The sequence below is a fragment of the Salvelinus sp. IW2-2015 genome, linkage group LG4q.2 (assembly GCF_002910315.2).
Source record: "Salvelinus sp. IW2-2015 linkage group LG4q.2, ASM291031v2, whole genome shotgun sequence".
NCBI lineage: Eukaryota > Metazoa > Chordata > Actinopteri > Salmoniformes > Salmonidae > Salvelinus > Salvelinus sp. IW2-2015.
This window is the reverse complement of record NC_036843.1, coordinates 3,571,556-3,593,595: the sequence shown is the minus strand read 5'-3', so window position 1 is coordinate 3,593,595 and position 22,040 is coordinate 3,571,556. Positions and strand designations below refer to the sequence as shown.

The 22,040-nt window shown below is 43.7% G+C and overlaps 1 long non-coding RNA gene across 1 annotated transcript; it reads left to right on the top strand.

The window, feature by feature from the left end:
* The first annotated feature begins 321 nt into the window (after positions 1-321).
* LOC111963148 (uncharacterized) lies at positions 322-21,763 on the top strand. The gene is made up of 4 exons (XR_002877221.2): positions 322-1,422; positions 9,780-9,892; positions 15,444-16,565; positions 19,016-21,763. It is a non-coding gene; the product is annotated as an uncharacterized lncRNA (long non-coding RNA).
* Positions 21,764-22,040: the final 277 nt, after the last annotated feature.

Genomic DNA, 22,040 nt, shown 5'->3' with positions numbered 1-22,040 from the left:
GTAGATTATCAAAAATGATGTTACCTTCTTCAGAGCTGACATTCTACAGTAGGTAATTCCTCCTCAAATCCCGTTCACATGCTGAGGTTTCCAGCGAAGTTTAGAGGGTGCGCCCATTCCAAACTAGGCTCACTCTGGTCCTGATGCTGAGCCATGGGTACCTACCTATTTGATATTCACATCGCGGTTTCCATGCGCTGCTTTCAAACCCTTTTTCACATCTGGCTTAGTTTGCGCATGTCAATGGAGTTGATATTACTGGATGCGACCAGAGGGGGAGCTGTTGKTCAGGATATAGGGAGCCACTGTCTGGCAGGGGCACTGATGCAGGCAGTTGAACTTCTATCCGTTTCTAAACTATACCGTCTTTGGTTCCATTCTCGTGTGGATAGCTAAGTGAGGTCTGCGCTCCAGCTTGCTTGTTTTTTTCTTTCACCGCTGTGCACACACACACACAATGATATTTGGCTAAATGATTTCAGTGGTAACGGGGCATGCTTAGTCAATGCAATGATGCAAATGATGGAGTGTCATTCCAGAAGTTCTTAAAAGCTGCAAAACACTCACTAGCAGGGTAGATGGCTATGCTAACGAGCTATCTAGCTGATAGCTTTAGCGTTCATCACAGGTTTGTTTAATGGTGCATTCGAGTTAATTKTAGTGATATGGCACATAGGAAACAAGGTAAGTCAATTTCGCTTRTAACGCCAGACGTACCGTTAGCTAACATTAGCTGGTTTTACAAGTTTGTACTAGCTACCTATCCTGTTAGCAAGGCAGCTACTCACCTCGCGCATCTCACTGTGTGTCAAACGCAAGTGGCATCCTGCCCTGTCAATTCCGCGTGTTTTTGTAATACATTCATAGATGTATACATCATTGGATACGTATTCCTTTTATTGTAAGCTTCTGATTTTAATCAAGTGTTTATGGTTACTGTCTGTTTTACTTTAATCTATCAGCTGCTGTTGTGATGATTTTTTCCCCCATTTGTCCATTAACTACATTTTTATTTGAAGCCTATGGCTTGTACTTGACATGGACAGCAAAGTGAAATAAAAGTTAAAAGATGCTACACATRAGATTATATATATTTTTTACAACAGAAGCCGCCCCTGAAGGGAGAAATCAATAGGCAAATATCTTAGCCAATCACAACAGTGGCAGTTAAGTAATGTTGTGAAACACTATCATTCCACTATTAGCACCAGGTATATTAGACATTTTTAGACATTACTATGCAAAAAAATATATATGTGGAGCACCTTTAAGAATGTTATTTAACTTTGTTTCAGTATTCCAGTCTAAGGTTCTTCAGAGGCTGTATCTTACCTCCCAGGCCTGCGAAAGAATCCAGGTCTCCACCCGCTGAGACCTCTGTGAAACAAAAAGTAGGCCTAGAGGAGGAGSGCACTATCACTGGTAAGTAGAGTTTCATATTACAATATACAAGTTATTCTCAAATTATTCTTATCTCTGTCAAGAGGAGAAAGAGAAAGAGACGGCGATATCGAGGACGAAGGTCAGGGTGCCTTGTAAGGATCCGGCGGTGAGTGGGTAATTTTCCTTTACCATCGGTACTGTTAGCCAACGTACAATKATTGGATAATAAAATAGACGAACTACAAGCACGTATATCCTACCAACGGGACATTAAAAACTGTAAAATCTTATGTTTCATCGAGTCATGGCTGAATGACGACATGAATAACATACAGCTGGCGGGTTATACACCATATCGGCAGGATAGAACAGCAGCCTCTGGTAAGACAAGGGGTGGCGGTCTATGTATATTTGTAAACAACAGCTGGTGCATGATATCTAAGGATGTCTCAAGGTTTTGCTCGCCTGTGATAGTCTCTCGTGATAAGCTGTAGACCACACTATTTACCAAGAGTTTTCATCTATATTCTTCGTAGCTGTCTATTTACCACCACAAACCGATGCTGGCACTAAGACCGCAKTCAATGAGCTGTATWSSGCCATAAGCAAACAGGAAAACGCTCATCCAGAGGTGGCGRTCCTAGTGMCCGGGGACTTTAATGCAAGGAAACTTAAATCCGTTTTACCTAATTTCTATCAGCATGTTAAATGTGCAACCAGAGGGAAAAACACTCTAGACCACCTTTATTCRACACACAGAGACGCATACAAAGCTCTCCCTCGCCCTTCATTTGGCAAATCTGACCCTAATTCTATCCTCCTGATTTCTGCTTACAAGCAAAAACTAAAGCAGGAAGCACCTGCTTGGTCAATAAAAAAGTGGTCAGATGAAGCAGATGCTAAGCTACAGGACTGTTTTGCTAGCACAGAATGGAATATGTTCCGTGATTCTTCCGATGGCATTGAGAGGTACACCACAACAGTCACTGGCTTCATCAATAATTGCATTGACGACATCGTAACCACAGTGTATGTACATACATACTCCAACCAGAAGCCATGGATTACAGGCAACATCCGCACTGAGCTAAAGGGTAGAGCTGCCGCTATCAAGGAGCGGGACTCTAACCCGGAAGCTTGTAAGAAATCCTGCTATGCCATCCGACAAACCATCAAACAGGCAAAGCGTCAATACAGGACAATAATCGAATCGTACTACACCGGCTCTGAAGCTCGTCGGATGTGGCATGGCTTGCAAACTATTACAGCCGCGAGCTTCCCAATGACATGAGCCTACCAGATGAGCTAAATTACTTCTATGCTTGCTTCGATGCAAGTAACACTGAAAATTGCATGAGAGTATCAGCTGTTCCGGACGACTGTGTGATCACGCTCTCCGTAGCCGATGTAAGTAAGCCCTTTAAACAGGTCAACATTCACAAGGCCGCAGGGCCAGACGGATTACCAGGACGTGTACTGCGAGCATGCYCTGACCYACTAGCAAGTGTCTTCACTGACATTTTCAACCTCTCCCTGTCGGAGTCTGTAATACCAACATGTTTCAAGCAGACCAACATAGTCCTTGTGCCCAAGAACACTAAGGTAACCTGCATAAATGACTACCGACGCATAGCATTCACGTCTGTAGCCATGAAGTGCTTTGAAAGGCTGGTCATGGCCCACATCAACATCATTATCCCAGAAAATATAGACCCACTCCAATTTGCATACCACCCCAACAGATCCACAGGTGATGCAAACTCTATTGCACTCCACACTGCCCTTTCCCACCTGGACAAAAGGAACACCTATGTGAGAATGCTATTAATTGACTACAGCTCAGCGTTCAACACCATAGTGCCCTCAAAGCTCATCAATAAGCCAAGGCCCCTGGGACTAAACACCTGCTTCTGCAACTGGATCCTGTACTTCCTGATGCCCCCCCCCCCTCCAGGTGCTAAGGGTAGGTAAAAAACATCCTCCACGCTGATCCTCAACACGGGGGCCCTCAGGGTGCGTGCTCAGTGTACTTCCTGTTCACTCATGACTGCATGGCCAGACATGACTCCAACACCATTATTAAGTTAGCTGATGACACAACAGTGGTAGGCCTGATCACCGACAACGATGAGACAGCCTATAGGGAGGAGGTCAGAGACCTGGCCGTGTGGTGCCAGGACAACAACCTCTCCCTCAACGTGATCAAGATAAAGGGAGATGATTGTGGACTACAAGAATAGGCGCACGAAGCCTGCCCCCATTCTCATTGATGGGGCTGTAGTGAAACAGGTTGAGAGCTTCAAGTTCCTTGGTGTCCACATCACCAACAAACTATCATGGTCCAAGCACACCAAGACAGTCGTGAAGTGGGTACGACAACCTATTCCCCCTCAGGAGACTGAAAAGATTTGCACAGGTCCTCATCCTCAAAAGTTTCTACAGCTGCACCATCGAGAGCATCCTGACTGGTGTCATCACTGGCCTGTATGGCAACTGCTCGGCCTCCGACCCCAAGGCAGAGGGTATGCGTACAGCCAGTACATCTGGGGCCAAGCTTCCTTCATCCAGGACCTCTACACCAGGCGTTGTCAGAGGAAGGCCCTGAAAATTTGTCAATGAATACAGCCACCCAAGTCAGGTCATACAGTTTAAGTCGGAAGTTTACATACACCTTAGCCAAATACATTTTAACTCAGTTTTTCACAATTCCTGACATTTAATCCAAGTAAAAATTCCTGTCTTATGTCAGTTAGGATCCCTCTCTTCTTTGAAGAATGTGAAATGTCAAAAATATAGTAGAGAAATTATTTATTTCAGCTTTTATTTCTTTCATCACATTCCAGTGGGTCAGAAGTTTACATACACTCAATTAGTATTTGTAGCATTGCCTTTTAAATTGTTAACTTGGGTCAACGTTTCGGTAGCCTTCCACAAGCTTTCCACAATAAGTTGGGTGAATTTTGGCCCATTCCTCCTGACAGAGCTGGTGTAACTGAATCAGGTTTTTAGGCCTCCTTGCTCGCACACACTTTTTCAGCTCTGCCCACAAATGTTCTATAGGAATGAGGCCACTCCAATACCTTGACTTTGTTGTCCTTAAGCCATTTTGCCACAACTTTGGAAGTATACTGGGGTCATTGTCCATTTGGAAGACCCATTTGCGACCAAGCTTTAACTTTCTTGACTGATGTCTTGAGATGCTTCAATATATCACATAATTTTCCTTTCTTCATGATGCCATCTATTTGTGAAGTGCACCAGTCCCTCCTGCAGCAAAGCATCCCACACATGATGCTGCACCCCCGTGCTTCACGGTTGGGATGGTGTTCTTCAGCTTGCAAGCCTCCCCCTTTTTCCTCCAAACATAACGATGGTCATTATGGCCAAACAGTTCTATTTTTGTTTCATCAGACCAGAGGACATTTCTCCAAAATGTACGATCTTTGTCCATGTGCAGTTGCAAACCGTAGTCTGGCTTTTTTATGGCGGTTTTGGAGCAGTGGCTTCTTCCTTGCTGAGCGGCCTTTCAGTTATGACTATGTAGGACTCGTTTTACTGTGGATTTAGATACTTTTGTACCTGTTTCCTCCAGCATCTTCACAAAGTCCTTTGCTGTTGTTCTGGGATTGATTTGCACTTTTCGCCCCCAAAGTACGTTCATCTCTAGGAGACAGAACGCGTCTCCTTTCTGAGCGGTATGATGGCTGCGTGGTCCATGGTGTTATACTTGCGTACTATTGTTTGTACAGATGAACGTGATACCTTCAGGCGTTTGGAATTGTTCCCAAGGATGAACCAGACTTGCGGAGGTCTTAAAAAAAAATCTGAGGTCTTGGCTGATTTCTTTTGATTTTCCCATTTTGTCAAGCAAAGAGGCACTGAGTTTGAAGGTCGGCCTTGAAATACATCCAAAGGTACACCTCCAATTGACTCAAATMATGTCAATTAGCCTATCAGAAGCTTCTAGCGCCGTGATCATTTTCTGGAATTTTCCAAGCTGTTTAAAGGCACAGTCAACTTAGTGTATGTAAACTTCTGACCCACTGGAATTATGATACAGGAATTATAAGTGAAATAATCTGTCTGTAAACAATTGTTGGGAAAATTARTTGTGTCATGCACAATGTAGATGTCCTAACCGACTTGCCAAAACTATAGTTTGTTAASAAGAAATTTGAAAAATGAATTTTAATGACTCCAACATAAGTGTATGTAAACTACACTTTCAACTGTAGACTGTTCTCTCTGCAACCGCACGGCAAGCAGTACCGGAGCGCCAAGTCTAGGTCCAAAAGGCTTCTCAACAGCTTCTACCCCCACGCCATAAGACTCCTGAACAGCTAATCAAATGGCTACCCAGACTATTTGCATCGCCCCCCCTCCACTCTTTTACGCTGCTGCTTTTCTCTGTTTATTATCTATGTATAGTCACTTTAATAACTCTACCTACATGTATGTACATATTACCTCAATCACCTCGACTAACCAGTGCCTCTGTACATTGACTCTGTACCGGTACCCCAAGTATATAGCCTCGCTATTGTTTATTTTAAATCAAATCAATCAAATCAAATTTTATTTAGTCACATACACATGGTTAGCAGATGTTAATGCGAGTGTAGGAAATGCTTGTGCTCTCGTTCCGACAAATGCAGTAATAACCAACAAGTAATCTAACCTAACAATTCCACAACTACTACCTTACACACACACACAAGTGTAAGGGTAATAGAAGATATGGTACATAAAGATATATGAATGAGTTGGTGTACGGAACGGCATGGCAGATGCAGTAGATGGTATAGGAGTAACGGTATATACATATGAAGATGAGTACTGTAGGGTATGTAAACATAAAGTGGCATAGTTTAAAGTGGCTAGTTGGTACATGTATTACATAAAGATGGCAAGATGCAGTAGATGATATAGAGTACAGTATATACATATGAGATGGGTAAAGTAGGGTATGTTAATAAACATTATATTAAGTGGCATTGTTTAAGTGGCTAGTGGTACATTATTTTTACACTATAATTCCATCAATTTCCCCATTTTTAAAGTGGCCTGGAGTTGAGTCAGTATGTTTGCAGCGGCCGCTAAATGTTAGTGGTTGGCTGTTTAACAGTCTGATGGCCTTGAGATAGAGCTGTTTTTCAGTCTCTCGTCCCTGCTTTGATGCACCTGACTGACCTCGCCTTCTGGATGAATAGCGGGTAACAGGCAGTGGCTTGGGTGGTTGTTGTCCTGATGATCTTTATGGCCTTCCTGTGACATCGGGGTGTGTAGGTGTCCTGCGGAGGGCAGGTAGTTTGCCCCGGTGATGCGTTCTGCAGACCTCACTACCCTCTTGGAGACCCTTACGGTTGTGGGCGGAGCAGTTGCCGTACCAGGCGGTGATACAGCCCGACAGGTGCTCTCGATTGTGCATCTGTAGAAGTTTGTGATGGCTTTTGGGTGACAAGCCGAATTTCTCAGCCCTGAGGTTGAAGAGGCGCTGCTGCGCCTTCTTCACAACGCTGTTGTGTGGGTGGAACAATTCAGTTTTGTCGGTGATGTGTACACCGAGGAACTTAAAACTTTCCACTTCTCCACTACTGACCCCGTCGATGTGGATAGGGGGGTGCTCCCTCTGCTGTTTCCTGAGTCCACAATCATCTCCCTTTGTTTTGTTGACGTCGAGTGTGAGGTTTATTTTCCTGACACTACACATCGCACGGGGCCCTCACCTCCTCCCTTAGGTAACCCGTCTCGTCGTGTTGGTAATCAAGCCTACCACTGTAGTGTCATCCGCAAACTTGATGATTGAGTTGGAGGCGTGCATGGCCACGCAGTCCGTGGGTGAACAGGGAGTACAAGGAGAGGGCTCAGAACGCACCCTTGTGGGCCCCAGTGTTGAGGATCAGCGGGGTGGAGATGTGTTACCTACCCTCACCACCTGGGGGCGGCCCGTCAGGAAGTCCAGGACCCAGTTGCACAGGGCGGGGTCGAGACCCAGGGTCTCGAGCTTGATGACGAGTTTGGAGGGTCCTATGGTGTTAAATGCTGAGCTGTAATCGATGAACAGCATTCCTACATGGGTATTCCTCTTGTCCAGATGGGTTAGGGCAGTGTGCAGTGGTGGTTGCGATTGCGTCGTCTGTGGACCTATTTGGGTCGGTAAGCAAATTTGGAGTGGGTCTAGGGTGTCCGGTAGGGTGGAGGTGATATGGTCCTTGACTAGTCTTCAAAGCACTTCATGATGACGGAAGTGAGTGCTACGGGGCGGTGTCCGTTTAGCTCAGTTACCTTAGCTTTCTTGGGACCAGGAACAATGGTGGCCCTCTTGAGCATGTGGGAACAGCAGACTGGGATAAGGATTGTTGAATATGTCGCGTAAACACACTAGCCAGCTGGTCTGCGCATGCTCTGAGGACGCGGCTGGAAAGCCGTCTGGGCCTGCAGCCTGCGAGGGTTAACACGTTTAAATGTTTTACTCACCTCGGCTGCAGTGAAGGAGAGCCCGCAGGTTTTGGTAGGGGGCCGTGTCAGTGCACTGTATTGTCCTCAAAGCGGGCAAAAAAGTTTGTTTAGCCTGTCTGGGAGCAAGACCTCTGGTCGCGCGACGGCGGCGGTTTTCTTTTGTAATCCGTGATTGACTGTAGACCCTGCCACATACCTCTTGGTTCTGAGCTGTTGAATTGCGACTCGATTTTGTCTCTGTACTGGACTTAGCCTGTTTGATTGCCTTGCGGAGAGAATAGCTACACTGTTTGTATTCGGTCATGCTTCCGGTCACCTTGCCCTGGTTAAAAGCAGTGGTTCGCGCTTTCAGTTTCACGCGAATGCTGCCGTCAACCACGGTTTCTGGTTTGGGAATGTTTTTATCGTTGCTGTGGGTACGACATCGTCAATGCACTTCCTAATGAACTCGCTCACCGAATCAGCATATTCGTCAATATTGTTGTTGGACGCGATGCGGAACATTTCCAATCCGCGTGATCGAAGCAGTCTTGAAGCGTGGATTCAGATTGGTCGGACCAGCGTTGAACAGACCTGAGCGCGGGAGCTTGTTGTTTGAGTTTCTGTTGTAGGTCGGAATCAACAAAATGGAGTCGTGGTCAGCTTTCCGAAAGGGGGCGGGGGAGGGCCTTATATGCGTCGCGGAAATTAGTATAACAATGATCTAGGGTTTTTCCCAGCCCTGGTAGCACAATCGATATGCTGATAGAATTTAGGGAGTTTTGTTTTTAGATTCAGCTTGTTAAAATCCCCAGCTACGATGAATGCAGCCTCAGGGTGTGTGGTTTCCAGTTTACAAAGAGTCAGATAAAGTTCGTTCAGGGCATCGATGTGTCTGCTTGGGGGGAATATATACGGCTGTGATTATGATTGAAGAGAATTCCCTTGGTAGATAATGCGGTCGACATTTGATTGTGAGAGGAGTTCTAGATCAGGTGAACAGAAATGACTTGAGTTCCTGTGTGTTGTTATGATGATCACACCACTTCTCGTTAATCATAAGGCATACCCCCCGCCCCTCTTCTTCCCGGAAAGTGTTTGTTTCTGTCGGCGCGATGCATGAAGAAACCGCTGGCTGCACCGACTCCGTAGCGTCCCTTGAGTTAGCCATGTTTCCGTGAAGCAGAGCACGTTGCAATCCCTGATGTCTCTCTGAAATGCTACCCGTGCTCGGATTTTCATCAACCTTATTGTCAAGAGACTGGACTTGGCGAGTAGTATGCTAGGGAGTGGAGCGCGATGTGCCCGTCTCCGAAGCCTGACCACGAGACCGCCTCGTTTGCCCTTTAACGGCGCTCGCACAGGGTCGCCGGCTGGGATCAGATCCATTGTATTGGGTGGAAGGCAAAACACTGGATCCGTTTCGGGAAAGTCATATTCCTGGTAGGAACGATGATGAGTTGACGTTAATCGTATATTCAGTAGTTCCTCAACTGTATGTAATGAAACCTAAGATTACCTGGGGTACCGATGTAAGAAATAACACATAAAAAAACAAAAAACTGCATATTTTCCAAGGAACGCGAAGCGAGGCGGCCATCTCTTTTCGGCGCCGGAAGGACTACTTACTGCTGCTCTTTAATTATTTGTAACTTTTTGTTTCTTGTTTTTTACTTATCACAAACTTTTGTTAAAACTGCATTGTTGGTTAAGGGCTTGTAAGTAAGCATTTCACTGTAAGGTCTACACCTGTTGTATTCGGCACATGTAACAAATAAAATTTGATTTGAAATAAATATTGTTTCCGGAGCTGAGTGAGACATCACCTGCTTTTTATTACTCCCAACTAAGTTGGTGTCACACTCAGGAAATGATATAGCTACAAACACCTCCAAACCAACTGCCAGTACTTACAGTATAGCTAATGTTCTTTCTTTCTCATTTGCTCTGTGTCTCAGGAGATAGCCAGGCAGACAAGTATACACAGTCCTAGCTCCCCCTGCAGATTACAAGACGAMTGCAGAGGGATCTGTCACGCCTTCAGCCAGCATGCATAAATACTGTGGAGTTGGTAAGAGGGCTATAATCTTACATTTATGGACTGTCTGTGGGGACAGAGATGCTCCGTAAAGCAAGGGATTTACTATCGAGGCCTCTCGATAGTAGGTTCCCCAGTTCGGCTCAGTGCTCAGTGTTACTATCACTCTCCTTGATTGTCTTTTCCAGTCCAGTTGTGGGGGAAAAGCAGGAACAAATATTTTTAACAATGATCTTAGTTGTTAGATGGTTATGCAGAGTGTACCCCAAAGCATTGAGATGGGATCTGTGCCACATGGATTAGACCAGCCAGTTAGGGGCTCCCGAGTGGCGCATCACTACAGATCCTGGTTCGATTCCAGSCTGTATCGCAKCCGGCCGTGATTGGGAGTCCCATAGGGCGGTGCACAATTGGCCCAGCGTCGTCCGGGTTCGGGTTTGGCTGGGGTAAGCCGTCATTGTAAATAAGAATTTGTTCTTAAATGACTTGCCTAGTTAAATAAAGGTTAAATAAAATGGTTGATGCTGTTGCTCAGTGTGTTCTCGAGGTCAAATGTTATGGTTATTATTACAGATATGGGTTGATTATCTCAGTGTAAATGGCTTATGTGGGCACTCATTTAAACCATTTATGCTGAACAGTTGACATTGATTTACCKTAGAACGTATATTTTTTTTGTTATGTGATCAGTAGACTGAGATGTAACCAAGTACAGTAGATGTGTTTAGTGGAGGTTTCCCTGGCATCACGAAACAGCTGWATGAACAAGCAGCGCTAAGCCGTCCTACCCCAGTCCATTTCACTCACTCACCGTCTGCCTGCTGGTGAGGTAGGGGGTTTAGGCTACCTGGCTGAAACTGATTAGATTAGTAGTTGCCATTAGAGAATAGCRTAAGGCAACACCTTAATTTGTACACAGAATGGGTTGTACTAGTATTTACACTTTACAAGCTCTCTGCAGCAATTGTGTTAATTAATTGGAAGATACGTTTTTCTAGCAGCTCAAGAATTTATGACATCAAGGCATACTCAATTCAGCTATATTTGCCCGTTACAATGGTTTAGGCCGAGTCAGCAATTTAGGCCTATTAATACTTTCTCTTAAAGCCTGTCCAAATTCACATAGAAATATGAGTTATAGATCTATCATTCTCATTAAAGRAAGTCTAAGAACCGGTAGATCGGTTCTATGTGCGCTATTTCTATGCTTCCCGTTAAGTTTTGTTCTTGCGTCTTTCGGTTTTGTACACAAGCTGAAAACACAATATTTTTCTTTATTAAAAATATATTTCACAGCAGTTTACATGGTACAATGATTCTCTACACTATATTGCTTGTTTTGTCACAAACTGAAATTTGGCYAACTGAACTCTTCACATTTTTGTAACCAGGAAATGGCYGAGCGATTTCTTCGTATTGCACCTTTAATGCTTGGCCATTCCATTTTTCTGACAAGCAGCACTATTTTAGAAGTAGTAGAGGTTAGCAATTACAGGATAGGCCTAATCTTGTAGTAGTACACATGGAGTAGTAGAGTGGTTTTGAGTAGATGTTTGTGCCTGTGGCTCTGTGCTACAGTACGCTTGCAGGTACAGTATGCCTACCGCTTTAAATATTTGTTACCATGGAGAAAGCAAAGAGCACCATGACAACCTCATAGTCATAGTTTCTTTTTTCTTTTTTTTTTCTTCAAAGTCTTAACATTTACCGTGGCAGATGTCTATTTTGAATAATGGCTTAAAGTACTTCCATGTAGAGCAGCTGGGCGTATACGCATGATGCAGTTCTTCTCTCTTTTTTTATTAACATCTAAGCAAGGAATGAAGTCATCATGTATATTGCATATTTGAAAAGGCCCACTTATGGGAAAATCTCAGTGAACAGTATACACACCAAAAACAAGTAAAGAGGCATGGGGAGAAGCTCAGCAATATTCAAGTGASTGAATAATCTGACACTGTAAGAGCAATGTCTACTGCTATTTGCCTAGTTAATAGCAACTCTACTGCATTGTATTTGGGCTGCACAGTGCCCGCTAGTTGGTGAGTAGTTTTGGGCCTGTGTGTCTATGCATGTCACAAGGAATTTGTTTCCAAAAGCCTAATTCCTTCAACCTCCCACAAGGCCTTGGAGTTCTTAGACCGTCAAAATGTGTAAAGTGAGGGACCAACTCAGCCAAGAATGATATCTTAGCAGTGGTTTAGATTTACTCATCAGAGAGACCTTGGATGACCTTACTATTCATCCCTCCTGTCAACATTACAATGTTGTTTCTGGATCACTAATAGACTTAGCCTACCTGACCACTAGAGGGAGCAGTGTGACTCACATTCCTTAGATGACTGCAGTTCACCTGTTTCCCTTTTAAACAGACCATTTTTTTTCATGACTAATACTATGCGTGCGTGTGAATGTACCACACGTCCGTCTTCATTCTACAGGACAGCCTGTGTCTTTTAACCACGATTGATTGAGCTGGACCTTGCTGCATTAAGCGTCTATTATCGAGCCCATGTCCACTTAGCCCCATATCTGCCGCATAATTTACATATTACCTCCAACAGCAAATCGCTTCCTACAGTGCATTCAGAAAGTATTCAGACCCCTTGACTTTTCCCACATTTTGTTACATTACAGCCTTATTCAAAAATGTATTTAAAACACAATACCCCATAATGACAAAGTGACAAAGCAAAAACAGGTAGGTATTCAGACCCTTTACTCAGTACTTTGTTGAACCACCTTTGGCAGCGATTACAGCCTCGGTGTCTTTTTGGGTATGACGCTACAAGCTTGGCACACCTGTATTTTGGGAGTTTCTCCCATACTTCTCTGCAGATCCTCTCAAGCTCTGTCAGGTTCAATCGGGAGATTCACTGCACAGCTATTTTCAAGTCTTTCCAGAGATGTTCGATTGGGATCAAGTCCGGGCTTTGGCTGGGCCACTCGAGGACATTCAGAGACTTGTCCCAAAGCCACTCCAAGATGCGTTGTCTTGGCTGTGTGATTAGGGTCGTTGTCCTGTTGGAATGTGAATCTTTTCCCCAGTCTGAGGTCCTGAGCACTCTGGAGCAAGTTTTCATCAAGGATCTCTCTGTACTTTGCTCCGTTCACCTTTCCCACAATCTTGACTAAACTCCCAGTACCTGCCACTGAAAAACATCCCCACAGCATGATGCTGCCACCACCATGCTTCACCGTAGGGATGGTGCCAGGTTTCTTCCAGACGTTACGTTTGGCATTCAGGCCAGAGTTCAATCTTGGTTTCATCATACCAGAGAATCTTGTTTCTCACGGTCTGAGAGTCTTTATATGCCTTTTGGCAAACTCCAAGCGGGCTGTCATGCTTTTTAATGAGGAATGGCTTCCGTCTCGCCACTCTACCGTAACGGCCTGATTGGCGAAGTGATGCAGAGATGGTTGTCCTTCTGGAAGGTTCTCCCATCTTCACAGAGGAACTCTTGGTCACCTCCCTGACCAAGGCCCTTCTCCCCCGATTGCTCAGTTTGTCTTGGTGGTTCCAAACGTCTTCCATTTAGGAATGATGGAGGCCATTGTTCTTGGGGATCTTCGATGCTGCAGAAATGTTTTGGTACCCTTCCCCAGATCTGTGTCTCGACACAATCCTGTCTCAGAGCTCTACGGACAATTCCTTCGACCTCATGGCTTGGTTTTTTTCTCTAACACGGACTGTCAACTGTGGGAACTTATATAGACAGGTGTGTACCTTTCCAAATCATGTCCACGCAATTTAATTTATCATAGGTGGACTACAATCAAGTTGTAGAAACAGCTCAAGGATGATCAATGAAAACAGGATGCACCTGAGATCAATTTCGAGTCTCATCGTAAAGGGTCTAAATACTTATGTAAATAAGGTATTTCTGTTTTTTTTATTTTTAATAAATTAGCCAACATTTCTAAAAATCTGTTTTAAATTCGTCATTATGGGGTATAGTGTGTCGATTGATGGAAAAAATTTTTTTTGTCAATTTTAGAAAGGCTGTAACGTAACAAAATGTGGAAAAGGTCAAGGGGTTTGAATACTTTCCAAATGCACTGTACATGGTTTTTATGATTAGTTTTATGTAAATGCCGTGAATAATAATTTACCAGCTTGGTATTTGCGCAGTTTCCTTTCACAGCTGAAAATTGATAAATAAGTTAAATGTTTTTTAAGATGCTTAAAATGCCACTTTCTCTGTCTCTGCACAGCTGCCCATATGGTAGTTGCTTCCCCTTCAGACCGGTAAGCTATCGACACTGCTGAAAGCCTAGAGAAAGAGTGTGTGTGTGCCGCCCACCTAACAGTGTGTGCATTTACGCTCTGCAGTAGTGGTGCTGGAGTCTATAGACTGTGGTTGAGTTGCTGATTTCCAGACAGCCTCTCTACCCACCAGTTACCCTAGGGAAAAACCTCCACTCTCTGCTGTGTGTGGGAAGGCCCCATCTTTACCACAGGCGATTCGGTCAGATTTGTGCTCTGTGATCCTGGACAGTGGATATCCACCCATCCTGGAGCATCGATCCAGCCCCTCAGCTACAGAGAGGTCTATAGGCAGGGTCATCCAAGGGGTGCAGCTTGGCTGAATATGCCTCCTGAATTAGCTTGATCTGTTACAAAATAAACAAAGTCTTGTGTTAAAGGCCGGGTAGACATGGTGTTGAAGGTGGCTCATTCCAAGTGCGATGAAATGGGTACTTTTGATGAATTTGGATCACAGGGACTTACAGTACTACAACCAAATGGGATTCTTGCCTTATAGGCCCAGGGCAGTCAAAATGTTTTTCCTGTGTTTTGTATCATATTGTACAACAGCTGATGAAACTAACATGGTAACAATGTGACATTTTATTTTCCTTTATTTAACTAGGCAGGTCACTTAAGAACAAATTCTTATTTTCAATGACGGCCTAGGAACAGTGGGTTAACTGCCTTGTTCAGTGGCAGAATGACAGATTTTTACCTTGTCGGCCTGGGGATTCGATCTTGAAACCTTTCAGTTACTAGTCCAACGCTCTAACCTCTAGGCTACCTGCTGCCAAATCAATGTTATTTTCTGATAGTTGCTGGTTTAAAATACAATCTACACAGGACCTTCTAATCAGCAGGTTTGCARGGACGTGAGTTTCTGCTTGCCTGCTGACGTCACCAAGCGGAACATTTGTTAATAGACCAATAATAATAGTTAAATTCTGCTTGAGAAATKATTTTTTTGCTAGAAAGCTATTTTTGTTAATTTTAAATGGAAAACTATTACAGTAAGATAGGTATTGATCTAAAACGGCTGCATTGGAATCCGTAATATGGGGAAACAGCGCCATAGCCGTTGTTCTTGTTGGCGAAGCAGAGCTGGGGGGCGTATTGCATGGTAGTAAAACAAATTGCACTACATATGCAGCTGCATGCAATGATGTCCGAGGGGGGAAAACTGTGTTCGTTGTTTGCAGTAACTTTGTTGTTCTAATATCGCGAAAGGACGTGGCAGTTTTACAATTGAGGATTCCAGCTTTAAGGGATTAGACACTAGTTTGTGAAAGTCATGAAAGTTAAAAAGCGCTCACTTTTTCATGTTCCCTTCAGTTGAGAACACTCATGAGTCCAACAAAGATGAAGAGGTAGAAGAAGACGATGGAGGAAGAAGAAGGAGAAATGGGAACTATAGCTCCAGGAGGTGGGACAGTGGTGGACGGAGCGGGCCAGGTTACAGAATCCAACCCTGGGGACCCCCATGGAGGAAGGAGTGTGGCTCAACAAGAAGAGGAGGAAGCAACGTAATCAACAGAAGCTCTTGTCTCTGGGTCTGGTGCCCCGTGCTGCAGCTCGAGTCCACCTACGAGAGCGAGGGGGAGCGGAGGGGGGAGGAAGAGATGAGGCAGAGAAGAGCAGCTGAAGTGATAATCTTCCTCAGGACCACACAAGATCTACGTGTCTGATTGTGAGTGTGACGTACCAGGGCTGCTAATCAACCCAGATACGGTCACATATAGCCTAAGCTGTGTTTCAGTCTTCCTAAGAGCTGGCCAAAAGTGCTGAAGCATAYTTCATTTTATAGCTTTCAGATTGGCAGAAAATAAATAATTTGAACAGCACTGTGCAGAGCACACGCAKATTGAAAGTGAAAGCACAGCTCATTAATCACTAGCCTATAACAACTTGAGGACCWTGAGAGATTTAGGAATCGAGGTGTAGAGGTTTGGGTTTACTTCATCATGCTCAAATGTAATGGACAGGCTCAGTCATCTGGTCTGTCATAATCCCTCCGTGACTTGCCTCTGGAGGACTAGACAGACAGTCAGTCCAAAGAATCCCATTGGTTCCAGGGATTAAGGTTTCTCTGTTGGTGAATTACTGTGGAAGGCTAAGGAGGAAGACCTCTGGAAATGTCCACAGTTGTTCAGTTAAAGGGGCCAGATGCTCCTGTTCCTTATATGCACCTCAGTCTAGAGATAGACCAGGTGATTAGACACAGGCCCATTCAGCAACGGAGCTTATAATGGTTGGTGGAGTAATAGTATACTTACTCCACTACCAAGCAGGTTCATCTGGTAGTGGAGGGCCTTCTGACCAGCCTGTACAATGGAACATTCCCCCCTGCTGTTTTGGCCCAGCTCCACAGCCTCTAGTCCCTTGTGCAGCAACAGGACACAGCAAGGATGGCAAAGGATCTGCAGGAGCTCCAGAACAGCTCTACCATGTCTACTGGTGAGTAGTCTTATCTGGTTTTACCTCGCCTGGATTAACCTGCGTTTGTCTGAGCTCGCCATTCACGTACACATGCATACAGTCACCGGTCAGTATCAGCCCTCACCTGTCCTTAAATACCAGACCACACCTGTCCATACTATCACTTACCTATACATGCATGCTCTCACCTATCCAAACACTAACCAGTTTGAAAAGCATCAGCGTCTCCTGCCATTCATTCACCTGGAGTTTCACTCGAGCTGCCAGGAGACCACACTTTGTACAGATCTAGAAATTGTGAATGAGATGGCCTCAGGTGTGTATTTGGGTCAAATCTGTCTAATAGTATGTTGTCCACCCACTCTGCCCACACTTTGGTGGGTAGCCTAGAGGTTATAAAGTACATTTTACCAAGACAAATATGATTTTCATGTTCTGAATTGTTCAGTGGAACATTATATTAAAAAAGTCGGATTTCGTAACCTAATACTTCCGATAATAAGCACCGAGCTCTGTTTACATACAGTAGTGGCAACGCTTTCTCGCAGTGACTTTTGAGGATTTTACATGTTGTGGTGGTAGTCTGCAAAGTTGTTTCCCCGAGTCGCAAAAAGCTAAATTAACATAAAGTTGTTGTTTTTTTTTAAAGCTTGCTGTACGCTCAGTGCTCCGTTGACGTTTCAGAGATCTGCTTGTTTATGTGAAATCTTTGAAAAATAACAGGAATTTCGCATTTAATATGAAAAGCGTATACTAAAATATCATGTCATGTCTCAAAATCGATATATAGCTTACCTCAATATTGTTTTATGTCCTCTGGATTCGAGAAGAAAAGGGGACGAGTTCAACAGTGAGCCTGTCAGTTTGCCTCAATTTTCGCACAGCATTCAGCCTAGCTGACACGATGCTATTTTCCTAATATTTGACAACTTTTTCCCTCTGGCCTCCATTGAATTATTCACCCTAATTTTTACATCCTAAAAACGCCAAAACTTTTGAACAGATTACGATAGAGACATGAGGTTTGGACCATTGGTTTTCATAGAGGGGCATCTACACAATTAACATATTATTTTATCCATTGGTCAAAAGATGCGTTTTTGATTAGACACCCTACTAATAGTGATGGGAGGGAAAATCGATAGTTACATATTGCGATATTATTTTTGGATGATATTATATATATTGTTATATATATTCTTTGCGTTACTTAGAGCTAGTCGGCTGTACCTGAGCCAACATGTTTACAGCACTTTTATTTCCATGACTGATCATGGTCTCTTGTCTCTCTGCAGCAGACCAATATGTTTGGAACATGAAATCGCAGAATCGAATCGCAATACATATAGTATTGCCAATATTGTATCGTGAGGTCCCTGGCAATTCCCAGCCCTAATGACTAATAGGATCAGTGGATACTTGGCTGTCCCTGGGGAAGAGTGTACTATTCTGGAGTGTTATATGACTGTCCTGTCCAGGGGATTCAGGGCACGGTTGAGCAGGTGGCAATAGTGACGCTCCTCTTTCCATTCTCGTCGCTAAGGCAACGCTGAGGAGGAAAACAGGCTCCAGTCCAAACCAGTGATCAGTTCCAACAATAGACTCACTTTAGACTCAAACCACACAGTGTATTCTTGCTGGTCCCTCCACCTGCTCTCCAGATGTGAACATGCTTTGTGTATTTCCCTGAAACTTAATTAGTCATTTAAAGGGGAAATAAAGAAGTCTAATAACCATTTAGTCTGTTAAAACAAATCTATTCCCACCTGTATATTGTGTCGGAGCGGCAAAATATTCCCCCTTGTTATTTTTTGCTAGAAGCAAATTTCCATTTAACAGAATGTCAATGGGGTACTATAAATGTTTTAGGTGGCAAATGCAAAGTGGGGTATTCATCTAGCTAAACACAAATGGAATTGGCCACCAGTGGAATAAAACCAGCTGCTTCTGGCCACCAATGCTTTAGCCCAGTAAGCCTGCTGTGTGCTGTTGGTTTAGCCTGTTTTAAAGTCCTTCAAGTCTTTTTACAGTTCACTGGAGCTTCTTTTCAGAACTGAGAGAGAGGAGGAATCAATTCACCATAGGGGCAGCACTAAAGAATATCCCACAGCTTATATTTCACTGTTTCACCCAACACCTCTGGCTCAGGGAGGACGTCTGCTGCCAGTTTTATTTAATGACTTTCATGCATCCGGCTGAATGGAATCTTTAAATTTTTGCTTGAACGGAACAGTCAGATAAAAGCCATAGCCCAGGGGGAAAGGGAAGCTGTTAGGAAACAGGGAGGTACTGTAGGTGACAGGAGTACACTGGCAGTACAATATGGATTTAGCCTAGGATAACTAGTTTACTTGTCCTCACCGCTATGGAACAGCAGTAATGACCTCATTAAATAACTAACGTTTAACCACCCACTATTCCTGATTGCAATCAAACTGTAATGTAACGTTTGTGTCTTCTCTTTCCAGGTGATGCCACTGCAGTTGTGTACCTGTTTCAGTATTGGATCACAGACATCCCGCCCATGCAGAGAATGGAAAACAGGCCAACCAACAACACAGCCTTAGACTTTCCTAGATGTTCCGTGTTTTAAACAATACTGCTGATGGAAAACATGTCTGACTCATTCATTCACTGATTCATTGTGAGCCCATGTAACGGAGTTAAGTACATACCGTAAGCTCACTTCACAGCTAGCTTGAAATGTTGCGGATGGAGCCATCCAATCGGTACCTTTTGGGTGGCTCAAACCGTTGGAATGTTGTCAAGGAGGGCGGTCACGTGTGTTAGCAAAGCAGAGGTCCCGAGTTCGAGCCAGGTACGAGCCGAATCGGGGAGGTGAAACCAGACAAAATTTATTAACCGTTTAATGGATTTTTCCCACAGAAAAGTGAGGCGAGCAAGTGTTTTATTTTWGTTTTTTATAAATGAAAACATTAAGTGGATAAGGAATAACAGTACTTTACCACATTGTCCTATGCACCTGTGCGAGCTCTAGGCCTAGTGTGAGATTCAAGAGTTATATTATTCCATGTGAAAACCTACACTATTTTTCTTAAAAAGAATGCAGATGTTACAATGTTGTTATAACCATGAGAAATGAAACACACTAAAGTATAACTCGTGACAGTTTCGTTATTCCTGATCAAAAAAATGATCTCTGATATACACAATCGTTCAAAAGTTTGGGGTCACTTAGAAATGTCCTTGTTTTTGAAAGAAAAGCACTTTTTTTTTTTGTCCATTAAAATAACATCAAATTGATCAGAAATACAGTGTAGACATTGTTCATGTTATAAATGACTATTGCAGCTGGAAACGGCACATTTTTCTTTTAAAGGAATATCTACATAGCCGTACAGAGGCCCATTATCAGCAACCATCACTCCTGTGTTCCAATGGCACGTTGTGTTAGCTAATCTAAGTTTATCATTTTAAAAGGCTAATTGATCATTAGAAAACCCTTTTGCAATTATGTTTGCACAGCTGAAAACTGTTGTCCTGATTAAAGAAGCAATAAAACTGGCCTTCTTTAGACTAGTTGAGAATCTGGAGCATCAGCATTTGTGGGTTTGAGTGTGTGGCGTGCTTGAACAGAGGCATTTGTGGTTCTGTGGTCTGGCCCACCATCAGATTGAATGATCAATATTGACTTGCTGAGAGACACATCATCTTCACCGTAGTTCTATTCACTGAGGATGCTGAGATTTTTCAACTGTATGTCGAAGGGGGCTGGATGGCTAGGAAACCTTGTCCTTGACAGTGAACTTTCCCATCATAGAATGAACTAGATGGAGATGCTGGGATCAACATGACAGATGGTATAAGTCCACTGATGTGATAATCATGGTCGGCAGCTGCTAGAACTTGCCCACTCACAGGAGCAATGCTTGGATGTTTTCCTCTGTTACAGGTCCCTATAGGCTGGCCAGGTTCTCCGACAGGGATGATTGCCTTATCATCCACACATAACATTTCACTGTCCTTCTGCCACATGCAGGCAAACTGTTTTAATGTAGTTCCAAACTTTGAGTCTTGATGTTCCTTTCTTATCACCCAAGACTGGACCATGAACTTGAGGTCAACCCTTCCTGTGTACTGGAGAGCAGACAAATTCTTATTTTCAATGACAGCCTAGGAACAGTGGGTTAACTGCCTTGTTCAGGGGCAGAACGACAGATTTTTACCTTGTCAGCTCGGGGATTCGATCTTGCAACCTTTCGGTTACTAGTCCAATGCTCTAACCACTAGGTTACCTGCCACTCCATGTCTGCAATCATTGACCTGAGCTGTGTATTCGTTAAAATACCTCTGTACTTCATCCCAAAAGGGCTGAAATTAGGATTGTGGTTTACCATTCAGCTTCCTTAAATCCATGATCAGGTCTGGGTCATCAACATCAAGGAGGAACAAGGATACTCTCTTATCAAGTAGGCCCTGTTCATCATCGTTTGCTTAACTCTTGTCATCTGTCAGAAACTGATACATTTCTCTCAGGAAGTAGCTGTTCACTTTGCAGCGTGTGCGTATTTGTTCATGAATGTTTTTTGCATTGCTCTAGTGTGGAGTATGTTGGTATTTCTTTTCTCAGTGTGGAGATGACAGAAGCTTGCCTGGTCTCATGAACACCATTGCTATGTGAGGATACCTTCCATATGAATGTCAGAGTGCCTAGGTGGTTACCACAGGCATACTTGTATACAGTGAAAGTCAATGGAAGTTTCAAGTTGTCAATCCATTTCCTTGGGAATCTATCTTCAGCAGCAAAGTCCAGTAGAAAGAGGGGGCTGTAATTGGGGCACTTTATCCAAAGCTTGTAACAGAGTGCTGTACTGGGGGCTGACCGGTCCGCATGATGCTCTCACAGTGTAGCATAAAACATCAGACTCTGGTGTACGTAGGGGAGTGGGCTGTTGGTGACGTCTGGTCATTGCTTGATTCACCTTCTCCCAGTGGGATGCTTCAGCTGCTATGGACTCTGTTAGACGCAGCACATCTTCTCTGAGATCTAATGTGAACAAGGAATACAGGCAGTTTTAGTTGAGAGGTTTAAAACATAAAGCTTGCACGTTTTACATTCCCTGAATAAATGGTGACATTTTACAATACCAGACACAGTGTGTTTGACATGAATCTACAAGGAGTAGTAGTGCGCCACAAACTTAATTGATATAGAAAAATGACACAATACATTCATTAAAATACCTGTGAAGTGATTCCATTGTGTCCTGATTCTGACTTAGTTTTGGTGCCTTGTGTCGTGTTTCCTGGTACCTGTTGTTGGATCCAAGGCCTTGTGGTAATTGCAGGAATCTGTCTGGTATGGCTAAGCCTCCCTCTTTAAACTTCTCTAGATGGAGGTCCATATACCAGAGTGCTTTTGATAATCGGGTAACGGATGTCCAGGCTATATGGACATGAAAAATAGGAGAAATATTATATTTCATCCTGATTATCAGATTATTAAAACAGAAATTAACATTAATGAACATT